The 16,989-nt window shown below is 37.4% G+C and overlaps 1 non-coding gene across 1 annotated transcript; it reads right to left on the bottom strand.

Moving 5' to 3' along the window:
- Positions 1-14,081: 14,081 nt before the first annotated feature.
- On the bottom strand, positions 14,082-14,188 carry LOC120579825 (small nucleolar RNA R71). Its single transcript, XR_005645568.1, has one exon. It is a non-coding gene; the product is annotated as a small nucleolar RNA R71 (small nucleolar RNA).
- Positions 14,189-16,989: the final 2,801 nt, after the last annotated feature.

Here is a 16,989-nt window from a genome sequence, read left to right as displayed (position 1 = left end):
TACTCTCATGTTCAAAAGGGGTATCGTTGTTTCTCTCCTTCTACACACCGCTTCTACACATCGGCTAATGTTACTTTCTTTGAGGACATACCATACTTTGCCAACTCAGATGTTCCTCCCGTGGAGTTAGATCAGGTCTTGCCTATTCCTTATTTCGAGTCTGTTGAGTCCATTCCTTCTCCATCGTCTGACCCACCAGCAGTGGTAGATACATCATCTCCAACCAACTCTCCTCCACCTATTAACTGGTATGGCATCACTTATGAGAGAAGGGTTGAACCACATGCTTCAATTCCTATTCCAAGTGTTTCGTCCCCTACTCCGGAATGATCTGCGTCTCCATCTCCATCTCCTGATATGACCATTCCCATCCGTAAATGTAACCGTTCAACCCGTAATCCTTACCCTATTTATAATTTCTTGTCATATCATCGTTTATCTTCCGCCTATTGTGCTTTTGTTTCTACACTTTCATCAGTTTCTATTCCTAAGACTATTCAGGAAGCACTATCCCATCCAGGGTGGAGACATGCCATACTTGATGAAATGTCAGCTTTAAAATCTAATCATACTTGGGAAATTGTTCCACTCCCTTCTATCTTGTGGTTTATGTTGACAACATTGTGATTATAGGTGATGACAATGAGGGTATCAAATCGTTAAAACAACACTTATTTCAAAACTTCTAGACTAAGGACTTAGGTCTTCTTTGTAACACCCCGTTTTCCCAACATAAAAATTTCAACAATAATCAGAGTAAAACATCATGAAAAGGGATATCACACTTCTTAAAAATCTCAAAATAGATAAATAATAATTTATCCTTCATCAACAAAATAGCAGCGGAATTAAATTCAAACTTCATAAATTATCTTGGCACGCAGGCCTCATCAAACACATCATAAATTCAGTTCAATAACATTAATCATAAATTCAAAGTCAATACGTAAAGGAATAGAAGCATGCAATCAAAGACCCCATCCCGTTACGTATCAGAGCAACCTAAGACTCAGTGAGGCAAGGCCACTCACGACAGCACAACAACAACCTACTCTGGATAACCTGCAAGTTACTCATACGAAGAGCAACATTTCCAAGCAGAAGGGGTGAGATTTCACAAAACAATAATATTAAGCATATAATTCAATAATTATAATTAACAAAATAAAAACATCTTATTATTCAACATTAATAATAATATATCATAAATCATTTCATTCTTTAATAATCATAACTTAATCATTTTATCATCATCGACTCGGCAAATGCAACTATGCAACTTAGACCTCTTATATGCATATGGTACGAATACAGGGCATCAAACCCCCATCGCTATTTGAGTATTAATATACTTCCAGGGCATCAAGCCCCCATCGCTAATTTTGAGCTAAAGCTCCAACGTGGTGAGTACAAAGTTGCAGGGCATCAAGCCCCCAACAATGAATGCTAATGCATAGACTCGACCTCTTAAGCAACTTAATTCGACAACCTCTTATATTAATCCAATAATTTGGAACATCATCATCTTCAACAACTTAGACCGACTCATACAGCTTAGTTAAATAACAAACAACAACATAGGCAGTATACAACCCATCATGATATAATAATATCGAATGTAAATCAACAACTCAATTATCAAACTTAGGTCATGTAATTTATATACAATTATATAACATTATAAGCAACATTAATTCATAAGCATCAGTCTTACTGGAATATTAACAGCAAGGTAAACAACTTAGTTTCTAACCTCTAAGATCAACTCACATCAACTGGAACAACAAAGATCGCATTCAACCTAAAAAGGCATTCTGTAACACAAAAGATCGCGAGGCGAGAGCCTCTGCTCGCCATGGCGAGTTCGGTCAGATTCTCCAAATTTTCATTCTAAGTCTTTTCAGGTTCAATCTCATTCTACATTCTTTCCTAATCATTATTAGACATGTTCAGGCACTCCAAAGCATCTAAGGTTCAACTCAAAAGTCAAAAATACGAAATCTTGCATGCTCTCTGGTCTAGCTCGCTAGGCGAGTTCATCTGTTCGCTATGGCGAGTTGCGACGTGCAACTCGCGAGGCGAGGGAAAATGGTTCGCGAGGCAAGAGATGAACTTCATCACTCGCACGGCGAGGATCATCGTTCGCGATGGCGAGCGATGAATGTAGGCTCGAGCAGAAGTGCAGTTTTCACGAAAATTCAACTTTTCTCATGGTTTTAAGCCTAACATTGATTCCAGAATTCATCCTACACATTATCTAAGGTCTAGGAACAGTTTTTACATCAATCTAACAACTTTTCACCGTTTAATCATCAATTCTATCAATTTGACCTAATTTCCGATTCTTCTTAAACTCATCCTAATTCATGTTAAATGTAACCGTTGATTCATAGACTTAATAAAATTGCAAAGTTAGTCTCCCCCTTACCTTAAAGAATGAAATCGCAGCTTCTAGGTCTTCTCCCTCTTCTCTTGGCTTTTTCTCCCTTTTTCTCCAAAACTGATCGTACGTACAATGTTTTTCTAAACTAGGTTTCCCTATTTATACCTCATCCAATTATCTTATCTTATTTCTCTTTCTCCCTCAAAACTCTCTAAAATCTCAAAACAGCCCCTAAACTCAATATTTATTTTATTTTCAAATCTTATTTTATTAAACAATAAAATAAGTCACAACTCCTCATAAAATCATATAAAACCACCTCAATCATATAAATCACACATATATTATATAAATATAATATAAACTCATCTAAATAATTTCTAGACTCGATTAAATAATAAAATAATAAAATAATTCGAAACGGGCGAAGTTGCGACAGATGAAACACATCGTGCAAATTCGAAAGATGCGGTGGTAATCGCACTCGATACGCCACCGTTCCAACTCTTTCCGATATCTGATACGGACCAATAAATCTCGGAGTCAACTTCTTTGACTTCAAAGCACGTCCAACACCAGTGACATGAGTGACTCTCAAAAACACGTGGTCTCCTTCTTGAAACTCAAGATCTTTCCTACGCTTATCATGATATCTCTTTTGTCGACTCTGCGACGCTTTCATCTTTTCTTGAATCATCTTAACCTTCTTGGTAGTTTGCTGAACAATCTCTGGTCCTAAGACCACTCTTTCACCTGATTCAAACCAACACAACGGAGTTCTGCATCTCCGACCATACAAAGCCTCATAAGGTTCCATTCCAATACTAGAATGATAACTATTATTATACGTGAACTCTATCAATGGAAGATGACTATCCCAAGTTCCTCCTTGCTGAAGAACACATACCCTCAACAAATCTTCTAACGACTGAATCGTCCTCTCCGACTGACCATCTGTCTGCGGATGATACGCCGAACTCAACCTCAACTTAGAACCTAAAGCCTCTTGCAAACTCTTCCAAAATCTAGAAGTAAATCTTGGATCTCTATCTGACACAATGCTCGAAGGAACACCATGCAACTTCACAATATCATGAATGTAGATCTCCGCCAACTGAGAAACAGGAAAACCAATATTAATCGGAAGAAAATGAGCCGACTTCGTCAATCTATCAACAATCACCCAAATCACGTCATTCCCTTTAGGAGTATTCGGCAAACTCATCACAAAATCCATGGATATACTATCCCATTTCCACTCTGGCACATCTAAAGACACCATCATACCAGCAGGTTTCTGATGCTCAACCTTCGACTTCTGAAAAATCAAACAAGAATACACAAACTGTGCAACGTCGCGTTTCAATCTGGACCACCAAAACAACTTCTTTAGATCATGATACATCTTCGTAGCTCCCGGATGAATACTCAAGTTACTTCTATGGCTCTCTTCGAGAATCATTTTCTTCATCTCATCATCGTCGGGAATACAAATCCAACATCGAAACCTCAGCACACCTTGATCATCGATTTTAAAATCACTGTCTTCAGTCTGATCACTAGCAACCAACAAGTCCACAAACTTAACATCGACTTTCTGTGCCTCTTTAATACTTTTCAGAAATTCATTATCAATCTTCAGCATTCCTAGCTTCACACTTTCAGATGACATTTCACACACTAAACTTAAATCTCTGAACTGTTCAAGCAACTCGAACTCTTTTACCATCATAGCAGACATATGCAAGGTCTTCCTACTCAAAGCATCTGCAACAACATTAGCTTTACCCGGATGATAGCTCAACTCAAAATCATAATCCTTCAGCAATTCAAGCCATCTACGCTGCCTCATATTCAATTCCTTCTGATCGAACAGATACTTCAAACTCTTATGATCACTAAACACCTCAAATCTCGAACCGTACAAGTAATGTCTCCATATCTTTAATACAAAGACCACAACAGCTAACTCTAAATCATGCGTAGGATAATTCTTCTCATGAATTCTAAACTGTCTCGAAGCATAAGCTACTAGTTTTCCATCTTGCATAAGCACACCACCTAAACCCAGCTTAGACGCATCACAATATACCACAAAAGGTTCATCTGACTTCGGCAAAATCAAAACCGGAGCTGTCGTCAACCGCTTCTTCAATTCACTGAAACTGTTCTCACATTGAACATCCCATACAAAGGCTTTACCTTTACAAGTCAACTGCGTTAGCGGAAGTGCTAACTTGGAAAATCCTTCTATAAATCTTCTATAATAACCAGCCAATCCGAGAAAGCTTCTAATCTCAGTAACTGACTTAGGAGTCTCCCATTGCGATACCGCTTCAACTTTAGACGGATCTACTGCAATACCACTACCAGAAATAACATGTCCAAGAAAGCTCACTTCCTTCAACCAGAATTCGCACTTAGACAATTTCGCATAAAGCTTCTTCTCTTTCAACATTTGCAAAACCAACTTCAAATGCTCAGCATGTTCTGTTGGAACAAAATGTGTTTCATAATAAACCTTAATGAGTTTTGATGATAACAAGGTATTAAAAATTGTCAATTGGTTTTTGCTAATAATTGTTCAAGTGTACAGGACCATAGGCAAGTCAATCAATTTCAATAGGTCTTGGAAGAACAATGGAAAGCAAAGGAATCCGAAGCATCTGAAGAAAATTGCGTCTGAAGCTAAAGTGCTTCTGAAGCTGGAGTGCTTCTGAAGTAAATGACGTCATCAGAAGCAAGAAGCTCATCAGAAGCCCATCAGAAGCAAGGTTTCATCAGAAGCGAAATCATCACCAGAAGCTACAATTAATCAGTGAATTTAAACTGGAGATTCAAAGTAGCTGTTTCTCGTTTCAACCTCGTCTAACAAGAACGAAGATTTGAAAGGGAGGTATCAACGGTCATTTGAAGAGTGTAACACCCTCTTTGAATTATTTGATTTATTTAATTATTTAATTGAGTTTAAAATTTATTAAGAAGAGTTTAAAATATATTTATTTGATTATGTGATTTATTAAGTGGCTTATGTTGTTATTTAATAAATTAAGATTTGAAAATAGAAATAAGATTGAGTTGAGAGTTTGTTATGAGATTTTAGAGAGTTTTGGGGGAGAAAGAGAAATAAGATAAAATAGAAAAAGGGTTATAAATAGGAGAAACCTAGTTTAGAAAAAACATAACGTACGATCAATTTTGGAGAAAAGGGAGAAAAAGCCGAGAGGAGGGGGAAGACCTAGAAGTGCTGCGATTTTCATCTATAAGGTAAGGGTGGGACTAACATTCAATAATCTTAAGTCATTGATTCTGAAAATTGGATTTAACATGTTGTAGGTTTTCGTTTTTGAGAATTTGAGAATTAGGGTTAAAAGTGGTTAATTGATGATTTTCTAAAATAATGTTTTTGGTCAAGTTTTATATGATTTTGAGTCTCTTTTGATCTATATAAATGTTTAGACAAATTTTGGAATCAAATTTGGGCATTGGGAAAGTCAAAATTGGGATTTTTGGGTGAAAAATTGGTTTTTCCCGAGAGCTGCACAGTGACAGCATCTTCTGTTCCATGTTCTTGCGTCTTTTTCACACGTTTCCGTTTTGAACTGGGTTTTGGTGTAAAAATGAAAGTTGTAGATAATTTTGTTAGCTTTCCAATGGCTTTGGTTTGAAGTAAAAATGAGTTTTGGTTTAGGAGTTATGATGAAAATACTCCAAGGAGGTCTCAGTGAATTTTTATGAATTTCAGCACAACTTTGTCCGAATTTGAAATGAAAACTGGTATTGATTGGTACAGAATTGGTCTTAGGTGTAAACACGAAAGTTGTAGGTATAAATGTTAGCTTTCTATTGCCGTTGGTTTGACTTCAAAAGGATTTATAGAATTTAAGTTATGGTCAAATTACTGAACGTAGGTCACAGTGAATAATTGATTATGATTGATGAATTAGTATATGTATGTATATGTTGTGAATCTGATATTGTCCATGATCGATGAAGTGTTATATGTATATATGATGTTTTAAGATGTTGATTATGATTTGATGTTGTTATATTGGGATATAATTGTATATGCATCAATTAGATTATCTGTGAATAATTGAGACGTTGATTGACTTGCATTTGATATTATTATGTCATGTTGTTTTTGTATACTACTGTGTCGCTGTTGTTATTTAACTAAGCTGCATGAGTCGGTCTAAGTTGATTAAGATGATGAAGTTCCAAATTATTGGATTATATAAGAGGTTGTCGATTTAAGATGTTAAGAGGTCGAGTCCATGCATTAGCATTTCATTGTTGGGGGCTTGATGCCCTGGAGCCTTTGCTCAATTAAGTTGAGGGCTTGATGCCCTGGGAGCCTTTTTACGCTCAAATAAAGTTGAGGGCTTGATGCCCTGGAGCCTATTTACGCTCAAAGATTGGTACCACATGCATGATTAGAAGATTAAGTTGCATAGTCAAGAGGTTAAGTTGTCAAGTTGTCAAGTTATCAAGTTGTCGAGTTGTTAAGTTGTTAAATCATGAAATTGTTTAAAGCTGTGATTCTTTATATGAACTATTAAAGAAGTGAATTATGATATATTATTATCTATGATGATTACATGATGTTGTCTATGAGTTGTTAAATATGATTGATGATGCTTATGTTGTTAAATGTAATTGATGAATTATATGCTTAATATTATTGTTTGTGAAATCTCACCCCTTCTGTTTGCCCACCATGGGCAACTAACAGGTAACCAAGAATAGTTGATGTCGTGTGAGCTTTCCTTCTCGTGTGTCTTAGGTGCTCTGATACGTAACGGGATGGGAACTTTGTTATTGCTTTTCTATTCCTTACGTATTGTTTTTGAAGATTTATGACTATGTTTTTAGATTAGATTTTTATGCGACATTTATGAAGAGGCCTTCGTGCCAAAGACTGTTTTAGTTATTGAAATAAATTCCGCTGCGAAGTATTAAAGATCTTGTATTTGAATTTTAAAGGATAAATAGTTATTTATTCAGTTTATGATTTTAAGAAAAGAATGTGACATTCCGTTTATGTTGAAAAACTCTGATTATTTATGCGAAATTTTTATGTTGGGAAAACGGGGTGTTACAAAGAGCACTAAGTACTTGTCCTTCTTTAACAGAGTTGACAAAAGTACAGGTGTACAACCACTACCTCCATTACTCTGTTTTTGTCTACGCTACAAGACAAGAAAACAGCCATGCCTGCATAAATGTTCCTTCAAGATGGGAATAAATTTGAAGCTAATTCTTCAAAGGACTACACCCATATCAAGCAAAGAATTACTGGTGGATGATCAAAGGAACTCAACGACTCTTTAGACGTGCTAATCATCTCAACGTCTCTTTCACACCTCTATATAAAGGAGTAAAGACTTGAAGATTGTAGATAGAGATATACAAGTTAAAAAGCGCCAAAACTCTGTCAATTTGATTCTAAAAAGCACATTGAATTTCTGTACTGATTTGATATATCTTAGAAATTCACAAGTCTAGAGTCTTTATTACATAGTATTTGTGAATACCACTGATTGTATATCAAGTGTTCAAAGTCAAACATTTTTCTCTGTATTTTTGTTTGAATAGAAGCCTCTTGCTTAGTGCTTGAGCATTGGAAGACTCTTGCCTGCGTGCTTGAGCATTTTTGAGAAGTCTCATACTTAGAGAGTATTGAGCATTTGTAATCTTTGTGATTATAGTGAAATCTCCTTGGAAGTGCAAGGGGGACTGGACTACTTCCGATTTGTGGAAGGAACCAGGATAATTGCTTGTGTCTCGCTTTTCTTTTCTCTGCTTTGATCTTTTCCGCTGCATATCTGATTCTAGTTATTACATCAGAAGCATTCCCAAACTGCTTTTGAAGTATTATCAGAAGAAGTATTTTTAGAGAAAAAGAAAACACAATTCAACCCCCCTTCTTGTGTTTTTCTCACCTTCAATTGGTATCAGAGCTTGCTCTGTTATTATAGCACTTAACCGTGTGACAGATCAAGATCCAAGAAAAACATGTCTGATGGAGAGGAATCCACTACATCTATAAAATACAATAGTGTCAAACATGACTATGATACTGCTGAAAGGAAATCAGATTCTGGAAAAGCTCCAAAGTTCAATGGAGATCCAGAAGAGTTTTCATGGTGGAAAACCAATATGTACAGCTATATCATGGGATTGGATGAAGAACTATGGGACATTCTTGAAGATGGAGTTGATGATTTGGATTTGGATGAAGAAGGAGCTGCTATTGACAGAAAGATACACACTCCTGCTCAGAAGAAGCTTTACAAAAAGCATCACAAAATCAGAGGGATCATTGTTGCTTCTATACCTCGCACTGAATATATGAAGATGAGTGATAAATCCACTGCTAAGGCAATGTTTGCATCACTCTGTGCTAACTACGAAGGAAGCAAGAAGGTTAGAGAAGCAAAGGCTCTAATGCTAGTTCATCAGTATGAACTGTTCAAAATGAAGAATGATGAGAGTATAGAGGAAATGTACTCAAGATTTCAAACTTTAGTATCTGGACTGCAAATACTGAAGAAGAGCTATGTTACTTCTGATCATGTTAGCAAGATTCTGAGAAGCTTGCCTTCTAGATGGAGACCGAAAGTAACTGCCATTGAGGAAGCTAAGGATCTAAACACTTTGAGTGTTGAAGATCTTGTCAGTTCCCTCAAGGTACATGAAATGAGTCTAAATGAGCATGAGTCCTCTAAGAAAAGTAAATCTATTGCTTTACCATCTAAAGGAAAGTCTTCCAAATCTTCCAAAGCTTACAAGGCCAGTGAATCTGAAGAAGAATCACCAGATGGAGATTCTGATGAAGATCATTCTGTGAAGATGGCTATGCTGTCTAACAAACTTGAGTATCTGGCAAGGAAGCAGAAGAAGTTTTTGAGCAAGAGGGGTGGCTACAAGAACTCCAAGAAAGAAGATCAGAAGGGTTGCTTCAACTGTAAGAAGCCTGGACATTTCATTGTTGATTGGCCTGATCTTCAAAAGGAGAAATCTAAGAGCAGACCTAAGAAACCAAGTTTCAGCTCTAGCAAATTCAGAAAGCAAATCAAAAAGAGTTTGATGGCGACCTGGGAAGATCTGGATAGTGAATCTGGTTCTGATAAAGAAGAAGCAGATGATGATGCAAAAGCAGCCATGGGGTTAGTGGCAACAGTATCATCAGAAGCAGTATCAGAATCTGAATCAGATTCAGAAGATGAAAATGAGGTATATTCCAAAATTCCCAGACAAGAACTTGTTGATTCTCTAAAAGAACTCTTATCACTATTTGAACACAGAACCAATGAGTTGTCTGATTTAAAAGAAAAATATGTTGATTTAATGAAACAACAAGAAACAACTCTATTGGAACTGAAAGCTTCTGAAGAAGAACTCAAAGGGTTTAACTTCATATCAACCACATATGAAGACAGACTCAAGGTTCTTTGTCAGAAGCTACAAGAAAAATGTGATAAAGGTTCTGGCAATAAACATGAAATTGCCTTGGATGATTTTATAATGGCTGGCATAGACAGAAGCAAGGTAGCTTCTATGATCTACAACACATACAAAAACAATGGCAAAGGGATTGGATACTCTGAGGAGAAATCCAAAGAGTATAGTCTCAAGAGCTACTATGATTGTATTAAGGATGGATTGAAATCCACCTTTGTGCCTGAAGGTACTGTTGCTGTAACTGCTGTTCAGTCAGAACCTGAAGCTTCTGGTTCTAAGGCTAAGATAACATCAAAGCCAGAAAACCTCAAGTCTAAGGTAATGACAAAATCTGATCCAAAGACTACAAAGGTCAAAATTCTGAAAAGATCAGAACCTGTTCCTCAGAGTCTGATTAAATCAGAATCTATAACCCTAAAGCCAAAAGATCAGAAGAACAAAGTAGTTACTGCTTCTGAGAACACAATATCCAAAGGTGTTAAACCTAAAGTATCGAATGATCAGAAGCTACTCAGCACTCACCCCAAGGTACAAGGGAGGAAAAGTAAAACCTCCAGAACTAACCGAAAAGGACCCATGAAGATATGGGTACCTAAATCTGAATTGATTAAAACTGCAGGTGTGCCTAAGGGCAAGAGAGAAACAAAGGTCATGGTACCTAGATAGCGGGTGTTCAAGGCATATGACAGGAGAGAAAGCTTTGTTCCTTACCCTTACCATGAAAGATGGAGGAGAAGTGAAGTTTGGTGGCAACCAAACTGGAAAAATCATTGGTACAGGTACTATTGGTAATTCCTCCATCTCAATAAATAATGTGTGGCTTGTAGATGGTCTGAAGCATAACCTATTGAGAATTAGTCAATTTTGTGACAATGGGTATGATGTCATGTTCAGTAAGACCAACTGCACACTAGTCAACAAGGATGACAAATCCATTACATTTAAGGGAAAGAGAGTTGAGAATGTCTATAAGATTAATTTCTCTGATTTGGCTGATCAGAAGGTAGTTTGCCTTCTGTCAATGAATGATAAGAAGCGGGTTTGGCACAGAAGGTTGGGACATTCTAATTGGAGATTAATTTCTAAAATTAGCAAGTGACAACTTGTCAAAGAATTGCCTAACATTGATTATCATTCAGATGCACTCTGTGGTGCATGTCAGAAAGGGAAAATTGTTAAAAGTTCTTTCAAATCCAAAGACATTGTATCAACCTCCAGACCCTTAGAATTACTCCATATTGATCTTTTTGGGCCAGTTAACACTGCATCCCTATATGGAAGTAAATATGGATTAGTCATTGTTGATGATTACAGCAGATGGGTAAAATTCATTAAAAGTAAAGAATATGCATGTGAAGTGTTTAGCAGCTTCTGCACTCAAATACAATCTGAAAAAGAATTGAATATTTTGAAAGTCAGAAGTGATCATGGTGGAGAATTTGAAAACGAGCCATTTGAATCTTTTTGTGAAAAACATGGGATTCTTCATGAATTTTCTTCTCCTAGAACTCCACAACAAAATGGGGTTGTTGAGAGAAAGAACAGAACTTTACAAGAAATGGCTAGAACCATGATCTATGAAAACAATTTAGCTAAACATTTATGGGCAGAAGCAGTTAATACTTCATGTTATATTCAAAATAGGATCTATATCAGACCTATGTTGGAGAAAACTGCATATGAACTCTTTAAAGGAAGAAGACCCAATATCTCTTACTTTCATCAGTTTGGATGTACTTGTTACATTCTAAACACCAAAGACTATCTGAAGAAATTTGATGCCAAGGCTCAAAGAGGAATCTTTTTAGGTTACTCTGAAAGGTCAAAGGCGTACAGAGTGTATAATTCAGAAACACATTGTGTTGAAGAATCTATGCATGTTAAATTTGATGATAGAGATCCTGGAAGTAAAACTCCAGAGCAAAGTGAAAGTAATGCAGGTACAAATGATTATGAAGATGCATCAGAATCTGATCAACCTTCTGATACTGAAAAGAATTCAGAAGCTGAACCTAATCCAGAAGCTGAGTCTATTTCAGAAGCTAAACCTAGTCCAGTAGTACAGAATGAAAATGCTTCTGAGGACATTCAAGATAACACTCAGCATGTGGTCAACTGAAATTCAAGCTCAAATCTTCACATCCTAAGGAGCTAATCATTGGAAGCAAAGACAGTCCTAGAAGAACAAGATCTCATTACAGACAAGAAGAATCTTTGATAGGATTGCTTTCAATAATTGAGCCTGATGTAGTATTTTTGCAGCAAACAATTGTAAGTATTTATATCGTCTCCTCAGGGACTAGTGCGATATCGCGGACCGTTCGACACCAAATACCATTCTAAGTTAAAAAGATAATTGGTTGTTTGTTTTAGTAACTCAATTGCAAACGATAAAATTGAGATTAATAGGGCATGAAATGATGAGTCATTTATTGATTATTTTAATATGCTTTTTAGTTTAGTTTTATTTAGATTTTATATGATTTTATATTAGTATTATTTCCTTTTTAGGATAGTTTACTTTAAATTGCATTTTATTATATTTCAGGAAAGAATATTGGATGGATTGAATCTTGGAGCAAAAGAAAGGGACTTGGAGCCGATTAGATGCAAAAATACGAAGATTGAGAGACAAAAATATGTCTCCCACAAGTCAGAAGCTTGGCACGGCCCGTGCTAGCCTTGGCACGGTCGTGCCACCCTCCAGAGTGCCTTTTGCTGCTTTTGCTTTGATTTTAAGCTACTCTATTTTTAGCCCAAATGTAATAGCTTAGATTTTAAGTCGATCGAATGCTATAAATAGAGTAGCCATCCATCACAAATATTCATCTTTACTTGGAATTCAACAAGTGACAATTTCTTTTCTAATTAAAGTTCTTTTCTTTTCCTTTACTTTTCTTGTCATTTACTTTTATGCTTTCTCTCTTCTCCCCCATTTCTACGATGAACATGAGTGAGTAGACTTCTCCTTGTCTTGGGATTGTTGGATAAGTCTAAATGACATAATCCTAATCAAACCAAGCTCTAAGCCTTAATCTTATGTAACCCTAATTTCTTATCTGAATTCACCGTCTTAACATGGATCAACCATTATCAAACTGTGGAAACGAAAGTGGAGGGTTTGATAATTGTTTATCCATTATTCCAAATATCAATTAATAAAACGAAAGTGGAGCTTTGATATTCGAACAAGTGAATTCAGACAAGGATTGCAAAGTCAGCGAAATAGGCTTTGCAATCTTTGAGACATATAGTTTCGATCTTCAAGGGAACTAATAACAATCAAGTCAGCGAAATAGGCTTGGTTGTTAGAGGAACCAAAATCTAATAGTAATCAAGTCAGCGAAATAGGCTTGGTTGCTAGAGGAACATAAGAGAAACTGTCTTGAGAAATTAGGTCTAACATAACATTATAAGCTTATAGTTTTGGTTTGAGAAGGACTTGTCATTTAGAGGAAACCAACGATCCCAAGGCTCTTTTTATCATTATTATCTTTCAAACGCTTGAAAACCCCCAACTTACAATTCTCTTCTCTCTTCTAATCATCTCTAAAAAGTTAATTGAATTGAACTACTCCCTGTCGGAACGATACTCTTTTATACTACTTCGGTAAGACCGTGCACTTGCGGTTTTATCTCATCAAGTTTTTGGCGCCGCTGCCGGGGAGTAAACTAATTTGATTAACTCTTTCTTTGTGATTAGAACTCTCTTCTCTTCTTCTTTTCTTCTACTTCTTTCTTTTGTATTACCACTAACTTCTTGGGTTCTCGGTTTCTTATGCGAAGAAGTAAAAGTCTCGGAGAATTTATTCCTGAGATCGAAAGGTTTTTGCATAAGAAAAAGAGAGAGGCACAAAATAATACTGCTATGGCTGAACACACTCTCAAAGAGTATGCTACTCCTTCAACGGAAGAGCCACAAGCTATTATCGTGTACCCAACGGTTGCGGGTAATAACTTCGAAATCAAGCCTGCACTACTCAATTTGGTGCAGCAAAATCAGTTTTCTGGATCACCCACTGAGGATCCAAATCTCCATATTTCTTCCTTCCTAAGACTCAATGGCACCATAAAAGAGAACCAAGAAGCCGTAAGACTTCATCTCTTTCCCTTTTCCTTAAGGGATAGAGCTAGCGCTTGGTTCCATTCCCTAGAAGTCGGTTCCATTACTTCATGGGACGATATGAGGCGAGCATTCCTCGCCCGATTTTTCCCCCCATCTAAAACCGCTAAGCTTAGAGACCAAATCACGCGTTTCAATCAAAAAGATGGGGAATCTCTCTATGAGGCGTGGGAGCGTTTCAAGGAAATTCTTAGACTTTGTCCCCACCATGGCCTAGAGAAATGGCTTATAGTCCACACGTTTTATAATGGCTTGTCTTATACCACTAAGATGTCTGTTGATGCAGCTGCAGGTGGAGCTCTAATGAACAAAAACTACGCGGAGGCTTATGCTTTGATTGAAGACATGGCTCAGAATCACTACCAATGGACCAACGAGAGAGCCGTCACCACTCCTACTCCCTCTAAGAAAGAGGCAGGTATATACGAAGTCTCTGAATATAACCACCTTGCTGCTAAGGTTGAGGCATTAACCCAAAAATTTGAAAAAATTAATGTTAATGCAGTCGCACCTTCTTCTGCATCCCCTCCTTGTGAAATCTGTGGTATATCCGGTCATATCGGTGTTGATTGTCAGTTAGGTAGTGCTGCCAATATTGAGCAACTGAATTACGCTCAGTATAACCAAGGAACGAGGCCGAATCAAAATTTTTACAAAAATCCTCAAGGTTCCTATGGACAAGCAGCACCACCTGGCTACACAAACAACCAGAGAGTGGCTCAGAAATCTAGTCTGGAAATTCTGTTGGAAAACTGCATGATGAATCAAAATAAAAATCTTCAAGAATTGAAAAACCAAACAGGATTTCTGAACGACTCTCTCTCCAAACTCAATACCAAGGTTGATTCTATCGCCACACACACCAAAATGCTTAAGACCCAAATCTCCCAAGTGGCCCAACAAGTGGCCACCTCTTCTCAAACACCAGGAGTCTTTCCTGGTCAACCTGAAACAAACCCCAAAGCCCATGTCAACGCTATTTTTCTAGGGGGTAGTAAGCTAGAAGAGACTGTTACTAAAGCCAAAAGTGTCAAGAGGGAGAGTGTTAGGTGTCTAGGTAAGAATGGTGTGATAAAAAGTGAGAAACCGCTTGATAAGAACAAAGCCCTTACACCATTAAGGCTTACTAAGCTCAACTTGGAGGCTCAATTCACTAAATTCTTTAACATAATTCGAAAGATTTGCATTAAGATCCCCTATGCTGAAGCTTTGTCTCGTATGCCTCTATACGCCAAGTTTTTAAAAGAAATTTTTTCAAAGAAAAAGGCTATAGATCATAATGAAACAATAGCTTTGACAAGGGACAATAGTGCAATCATCAAGAAGTCACCTACAAAGCTTAGAGATCCAGGAAGTTTTGCCATCCCTTGTATGATAGGGAATGAAACCTTAAACCAAGCCTTGTGTGACTTAGGAGCTAGTGTTAGTCTGTTGCCCTTACCCCTCTTTACAAGGCTGGGGTTGGGCGAGCTAAAGCCTGCCGAAACAACATTGAAGTTAGCCGATCGTTCTGATATCCAACCTGTCGGATATGTCGAGGACATCCCCGTTAAAATAGAAGGGATAGACATCCCAACTGATTTCATGGTGCTTGACATAGATGAGGACAATGCGTGCCCTATAATCTTAGGACGACCCTTTCTCGCCACTGCGGGTGCTATAGTAGATGTTCAAAACGGTAGGATTATTTTTCAAGTGAGTGATGAGTTGATAGGATTTGAGTTGGAGAATTATATGAAAGGTCCCGCCCTCTATTCTTGTAATATGATTAAAGGTCATAATGTGAAAGAACACTTATTAGCGCCATCTACACAATATGACCTCTTTGATCCCTTCTAAGGATACTTTCTTATAACGTCAAGCTAATGACTATAAAGAAGCGCTTCGTGGGAGGCAACCCACGTATTTAACTGCTTTCGTTTTGTTTGTTTTTTGTTGTTTTTAAGTTATTTTATAGGTAATTGTCCGAAGATGATTCAAGAAAACGAGAAAAATTTTGAGGCCCCACGTCCAGAACCTTGGCACGGCCGTGCCAGACCATGTCCATCCAAAACCAGCATAAACTCCAGAATATTGGCACGGCCCGTGCTAAGGTTGGCACGGCCGTGCCCGACTACAAGTAAGGATAAACCTCCCCTTTCACGTTCTTCTTCCCTCATTCTCCACCACAAACTTCTCTCTCCATTTACACTTCTCTCCAAAACCTCGATAACCATAAAACTTCAAAACCTCCATATCTCCCCCAAAACCTCACCATTTCACAAAATTTCTTCACCCAATCAACCACAATCCCCATTTCAATCATAACCCATCAATCAAAAACAACTTTCCTCCATCCCTACCAAATATCATCAAATTACTAGCCCCCATTCGCCTACCTAAAAACACACAAATTCTTCACCAATTCACCCAACCCAACTCCTAACACTTACTCAAACCCCCAACCCCATCACCCAACCAACCTTTTTCACCAAAAACCCAACCTTCACCCAAAACACAAAAGGTCAACCAAGGTTAAGGATTAATGGCATCTAGGAAAGGTGGAGCAAGCTCTTCCGGAGGACCACAATCAAAGAAGAAAACGCAAGCCAAGAATCATGGCATAATCTTCAAGGACACCAAGCAAAGGGATAGGTATAAAATTCTTCTCTCTAAACCTTTGCATCCTTGTCGATATCCAGATCCTTATACTTTGAGTGTGCTAGGACTAAGGGATAATGTGTTTAGCTTACTAGGAAATTTAGGATGGGTTGATATGCTTAGACCTATGAAAGGTTTCGAAAATTTCACTTATGAATTCTTAAGTTCTATTGAATTTAAGAAGGATAAAGTGAATTTTGACAACCCCGACCATAGAGTCTCTTTCCGACTTTTGAATATGGATTATGAGATGTCTCTCGAAAATTTCTGTTTAGAGATGGACTTCGCAAATGCGGGGTTCATCCATGACTCTTGGAATCCAAATTTAAAGTCGGAAAACTATGACCCCGCTCTCTTTTGGAAACGCATTACCGGG

The sequence above is a fragment of the Medicago truncatula genome, chromosome 3 (assembly GCF_003473485.1).
Source record: "Medicago truncatula cultivar Jemalong A17 chromosome 3, MtrunA17r5.0-ANR, whole genome shotgun sequence".
Lineage (NCBI taxonomy): Eukaryota > Viridiplantae > Streptophyta > Magnoliopsida > Fabales > Fabaceae > Medicago > Medicago truncatula.
The sequence above is the reverse complement of the archived record's forward strand: the minus strand, read 5'-3'. Positions and strand labels throughout refer to the sequence as shown.